Source organism: Pongo abelii, chromosome 20 (assembly GCF_028885655.2).
Source record: "Pongo abelii isolate AG06213 chromosome 20, NHGRI_mPonAbe1-v2.0_pri, whole genome shotgun sequence".
NCBI classification, from domain to species: domain Eukaryota; kingdom Metazoa; phylum Chordata; class Mammalia; order Primates; family Hominidae; genus Pongo; species Pongo abelii.
In genome coordinates this window covers 39,872,971-39,879,521 of record NC_072005.2, presented here as the reverse complement: position 1 = coordinate 39,879,521, position 6,551 = coordinate 39,872,971, and positions in this window count along the sequence as shown.

Genomic DNA, 6,551 nt, shown 5'->3' with positions numbered 1-6,551 from the left:
TTTTGCCTCCCACCATGATTCTGAGGCCTCCCCAGCCATGTGGAACTGTAAATCCAATTAAACCTCTTTTTCTTCCCAGTCTTGGGGATGTCTTTATCAGCAGCGTGAAAACAGACTAACACAGGGTCTCACTGTGTTACCCCGGCTTGAGTGCACTGGCACAGTCATAGCTCACTGCAGCCTGGAATCCTGGCCTCAAGCAATCCTCCTGCCTCTGCCTCCCAGGTAGCTGAGACCACAGGCAGGAGCCAACCGCACCCAGATCTAACTGCCATATTGTTTATCACCACATGATTTATAAAAGCCAGGTCCAGTAGAAAAACAGATGATGTTTTGTAACAAATAAATCATTTAAATTTCCTAAATGTACCACAATGAGCGTATGTCATAGAAGAAAATTTTCACGTGGGAGTCATACTTACTTTTTTGAAAAGGAGAGCAAGGTCCTTGCACAGAAAATGTTTATACACCACCGTCACAGAGCAGATTTTACTAGAGGCGTCTCTCTAGATAACATCTCAATACAGATGGGTTGATGGGTGTTTCCTGGGGCCATGAGAAGCCTCCTGCAGCTCGGCGCTTCAGGACTCCTAGGAATTTCCAGTCCCAGAAGGCAGGGGGAGAGGCCTGGCGGGAGCGGAGGGACATAGCTGCTCCTGCATCCCAGGCTGAGCTGCTCCATACAGGGCAAGGAAGCAGCTACGGGGTTGGAGTCGGCCATCCTGGCCTCATCTCCAGGGTCCCGGCCACACAAAGTCAACACAAAGGTAACCTCAAATAAGAACATGTCCATGCAAAGGTACATGGGTCAACACACCTTTAAAAATAAAACCAAAGAGGCTTCTGCTTGCATAGGGTGGACTGGGACCTTCACTCATGTCCCCTCCTTCTGGTGACCAAACCGAGGCTAAGGGAGTATTGAAACTTCCCACCTCACAGGCCAGGTGCAGTGGCTCACACCTATAATCCTAGCACTTTAGGAGGCTGAGGCAGGCAGATCACTTAAGGTCAGGAGTTAGAGACCAGCCTGGCCAACATGATGAAACCCTGTATTCACTAAAAATATAAAAAATTAGCTGGGCGTGATGGCAGGTGCCTGTAGTCCCAGCTACTCGGGAGGCTGAGGCCGGAGAGTGACTTGAACCTGGGAGGCCGAGGCTGTAGTGAGCTGAGATCCTGCCACTGAACTCCAGCCTGGGCAACAGAGCAAGACTCCATCTCAAAAAAAAAAAAAAAAAAAAAAGTCCCACCTCACACTAACAAAGAGAATGAGGAGTGATCCTTAGAGGACCTGAGATTTCAACCACATGGAACAGGAGGAAGATGCTGTGACTGAAAGGGAGCTTGGTGGGTCTCAAGGGAAGGTGCTCCAAGGTGGAGTCAGGAAGAGGAAATCTATTTGCTCCTCAACCACCTACAGAGGCTGGGAATCAGGCTCTGCTCCAGGGGATGTGTGGGACCAGGACTGGAGGCTGAAGCCGTAGGATGGATTGAAATCTGTGCATCATTTATCATCTTCAGCAGGGAGCTCGGGCTTCCTCTGTGAAATAACCCAACAGCTTCTCCCATCACCACCACCATGAAAAATATCATCTGCCTAGTCCAAGTCTATAATGCAATGACTCACTCCTTACCCCATCCCCCTATGCAAAAGCCCATCCACTGACAAGCACTGTCCCAGACACCAGGGCTCCCCTCCAGGTCTCCAGCTCCCTGGTGACAAGACTGACAGACAAAACTAATGGAACCTGGTACCTAGAAGAGGATGAGAAGGATCCCCGTGAACCCTAGAGAAGACAAGGGGATGTGACCGGGCAGACCCTCAGGGGGCACAACACACAGATTCAACTGGCATCCAAAGGGGACAGTCAGGAATATTTTTTTTTTTTTTTTTTGGTTTATGTTTGCTCTTTTGGACATCAAACACTGCATCCAAATATGAGCCATTCATCTTAAGACAACAGCTTTTGTCATAAGAATCCTGTTCTGATGTTTACAATTAACTCTGGACAACTTAAAACTTATTAGTGACACTGCTGTCTAATAATCAAATATTTCATTATAGGCTGAACATAATTTTTTTTTTTTTTTTTGAGACGGAGTTCACTCTTGTTGCCCAGGAGTGCAATGGCACGATCTCGGCTCGCCGCAACCTCCACCTCCCGGGTTCAAGTGCTTCTCCTGCTTCAGCCTCCGGAGTAGCTGGGATTACAGGCATGCGCCACCATGCCCAGCTAATTTTGTATTTTTAGTAGAGACAGGGTTTCTCCATATTGGTAAGGTTGGTCTCAAACTCCCAACCTCGGTGATCCACCCACCTCGGCCTCCCAAAGTGCTGGGATTACAGGCATGAGCCACCGCGCCTGGCCAGGCTGAACACAATTATTAAATGAAAAGAGCAAAGTTTCTCCCGCTCTTTCTTACCTTCAAACCAAACCAAAAAAGGAGTTTTCACGTGGAAAGAGCACCTACTTCAGGGAGACTCAATTTTTAACCAGTTTTATTTTTATTTATCTATTTATTTATTTATTTTTGAGATAGCATCTAGCTCTGTCACTCAAGCTGGAGTGCAATGGCACTCCAGCTCGGCTCACTGCAACCTCAGTCTCCCCAGTTCAAGCAATTCTCGTGTCTCAGCCTCCCCAGGACCACAGGTGCCCACCACCACACCTGGCTAGTTTTTGTATTTTTAGTAGAGACGGGGTTTCGCCATGTTGGCCAGGATGGTCTCGAACTCCTGACCTCAAGTGACCTATCTGCCGCGGCCTCCCAAAGTGCTGGAATTACAGGCATGAACCACCATGCCTGGCTGTTAACTAGTTTTATTAAACCCTACAAGCTCTAAAACACGAGACAAGGCTTTCCAGAGTAAATAGGATGATAAAAAGTTAAAATTCCCCGGAAGAGTCTGTTTTCACCAACTTCCAAAATGTGAGAGAGCCGATTTCTTTCTGTTTATTCTTTAAAAGGTTTGGCCTGCACCCTCAGTGCACACTGTGGAAGGACAGCCCCATAGTCACAAGGGCTGTTCAGGGACAGAGCTTCCCAGCCATCCAATCCACAGCCAGGAATCTTGACGGCAGCAAAAGAAAAGTCACTCATCACCTTCGAGAGAGGCTCCATGAGAGACACAGCCAACTTCTCATCAGAAACCATGAGCATCTGAACACGCGGAGTGCACATTCAGAGCACAGAAGAGAAAGGGAACTAGGCTGGGCAAGCTGATGGCAGGGCTGGTCCAGGGACAGGCTGGGACTCCCAGCCCCAATCTGTTCTCAGGGACAAGAAGTCCTGGCTGAGATCCACACAGCTCAGGAAGGTGGCGACCCCAGGCCATGGGTCCCGCTGAGGATGCCTGGAAATCCACATCAGCCCAGCTGGCTCAGGTGGAGATGGAGGCTCCGGGACAGTGTGGGATGGGAGGAGGGTGAGTAAACGCCAGGCCCGGTCCAGCGCCTCTCCCTGGCCTCCAGCCTGCAGCCCACCCTAACCCTTCCTCAGCAGGGCTGATAGTGGATGGGGGCACGGATGGCCCAGGTGCTGTCAGAGAAGAGGGTGAGCCAGATGTGTCCTGCATACCTGTGACAGGTCCCAGTGGCAGGAACTTCAGGCAGGAAGGCAGAGATCCCACACAGTCCCGTCACCATGGCAGGGCAGGTGCGTGACCCGGGCGGGTTCACGTGCGCAGCGTGGAGGGGAGTGTGTGCTGGGTGTAGGACAATGGGCGTGGCAGGTTGGGGGAGGCACAGGTGGGCGGGTGTGACAGGCACACAACCATCACTGCTGAGCACCTCCCTACAAAGCGCCAGGGGGCCCAGGGCGACCAGTCCTGAGGGCCCACAGGGGGCCTGGCATCCCTGGGGAATCCTTGGGCCCTGTGCCCTCCTGGCAGCCCTGTGACACATGCCCCAGGTCTGGGATGGTGGCCCAGCAATGCCCTCAGGGCCGGGGAAGTGGGTGGAAGGAGAGGAGCCGTGTCCACACTCCTCCTGAGTTTCCCGTGCACTCTCCAGGATCCCAGGCCATCCTGGGGTATCCGGCCAGGTACTAGGAACCTGGCGAGGGCCAGGGCCTGAGATAGGTGAGCTCCTTCCGCCACCTCAGGCCTCAGGGCCCCTCCCACCTCTGAGCCCCCATCCAGGCTGGCTCCCAGAATCCCCCACTATCCCCATGAAATGTGTGCACATGCCCCTCTCCCAGGTCCCCACCAGCCTCTAGGGAGCACGTCTGCCATGGGGGCGGGGTGGGGGCAAAGCCTCCAGAGCTGGGCTGGGTGGAGGCTGCAGGTGGCCCTGGTGCTCCCCCTTCTCTCAGACCTGTTCTTGTTCCCCACCCCAGGGCTCTCCTGGGCCCCACAGGCTGCACCTACTCCTAACCCTGCAGCCAGCAAAGCCCTCACCCCTCCCGTGTGTGACACCGGAAGTCCTTGCTGGCCGCCTGGCTAGATGAGGGCTGCCAGACACGGAGGAGACAGGACCCCATGATCAGGAAGGGCCTTCTCTCGGCCTCTGCTCACGAGCTGGAGACCAGCCTCAGGGTGGGGCTGGGTGGGAGGGGTGAGCACAGCCGTACCCCACCCCACTCACCCCAATCCCCAGTCACCCTCTGGCCCACACTGCTCCCCACACCTCTGCCTAGCCCTGCCCAGGTCCCATAAATCCTGCCCAGTGGCCCCTCCCCACCCAGCTCCCCAAGAGCAGTTCCACTTGGGATTGTCATGGTACCTGCAGCTCAGCAAGCTGACATCTGTGCTTCTCACCCCAACAGGGGCAGGGAGCCTAGATGAAGAAAGAATGAGGGCAGAGGGCACTACATGCCCAAGACCCACCCGCCCCAGGACCCTCCAAGAGGCCATCAGGGCGACGCCAACACACACACAGACACACACACACACACAAACACACACACAATTACACCCCACAGTCTGGTCACTTACAGGAGGTGAGCCTTTTCCACTTGTGGGTCAGGCCTCAGTGGGGTCACTGAGAACCCACCAAATCCTCCCAAATCATCCAGCATCAGGGCTCTGTTGGTCTCACTCCAGTTCAATCCCTCTCTCTCTCTCTCTCCCTGCAGCTTATCCTGTCTCCGTATCTTTCCCCCTCATTCTCGGAGTCACTCAGTCTCCCTCTTAAACAACAGGTCTCTCTCCCACTCCACCTCCCACCATCTCTCCCAATCTCTCTCATTCATTTTCTGAAATATTCAATCCCTTTCACACACAACTTTCTCCATCTCTCTCATTGATACACACACTCCCCCCATCCGTCTCTCTCTCTCTCGCTCTGTCTCACACACACACACACACGCACACACACACAGGCAGACTCAGCCCTCCAGGGTCTATGCCTCTGAGCTGAGCCCCACTGAGAGGCAGGCTTGTCTGGGGATTCCAGGGAGCACTCACGCCCACATGGGATGTGCCCATGTGGACAGCACTTGGCCCTTTATGTACCCACTGTGGATCCTTCACTAGGCAACCAGGCTGGACTTGGACCAGTGCGGGTGGAACGAAGCCAAGACCCTGAAGGCCAGGGCAGGGTCAGCTCCAGCCTCAGCACTCGCCCTAAACCAGGCACAGTGGAGAGGAGCGTGAGCTACCAGGCGGGCCCAGGCTGGAGAGCTCACTGCATAGCAGGGACAGGGATGGCAGGAGACTTGCCACTCAGACCAGGGAAGGATGACAGGGACCCCAGGCACAGGCGCAGGTGTCAGCAGAGACCACATCAGTGGGGGTCCCCTAGGGCAGGTGGGGGGTGGCACCCAGGGCTGGAGGGTCACAGGCCACTGGCATGGCTCAGCCCAGTTCTCACACAGCATCGTCCATCTCTATAACCATGGGGTCAGTGTCACCCCTGGGCATGAAATGGAGATACTGCTGTTGGCAAATGAGCTTAGAGAGCAGGGGCCAAGACTTGTGGGTGTCAAGTGAGGTGTCACAACTGGGGCCTGACTTCACAGTGACCAAGATGAGAAGGTTCTGAGGAGAAACAAACCCCGGGAGAGAGTGGCTCCCACGGAGGGAACTGCCATGCACAGCTCCCGGGGGAGAAGGTGGAGCAGCGGCCACCAGCCCTGATAGAAGGCAATGCAGGGCCCAGGGGCCCAGAAAGAAAGGGCAGAGTGTGGCCTGGTGAGGCCACTGCGCCAAGGGCCATGCAGTCCCTTGACTGTGACCTTTGACAAAGTGTGTTCCTTGGGTGGGGTTGGGGGGACTCCAAGCTGTGATGACTGAGGCCAGCTGGCAGGAGCATGCATGGTGACCGGGATGGAGCAGGGTTCAGTGAAGCAACCCCATGGATGTAAGCACAGGGCCCACCATGGCACACTCAAAGGAAGGGGAGGAGAAGGACCGGGTTGGCAACAAGGAGAAACCCGCTCAAAGCAGGTTTGAGGGAGGAGGCAGAGAGGACAGTTCAGAGGACAGCTTTGCAACTGACCAGTTTGAAGGCAAAGCAGCCCAGGCCAGGCGCGGTGGTTCATGCCTGTAATCCCAACACTCTGGGAGGCCAAGGTGGGCTTGCTTGAGGTCAGGAGTTTGAGACCAACCT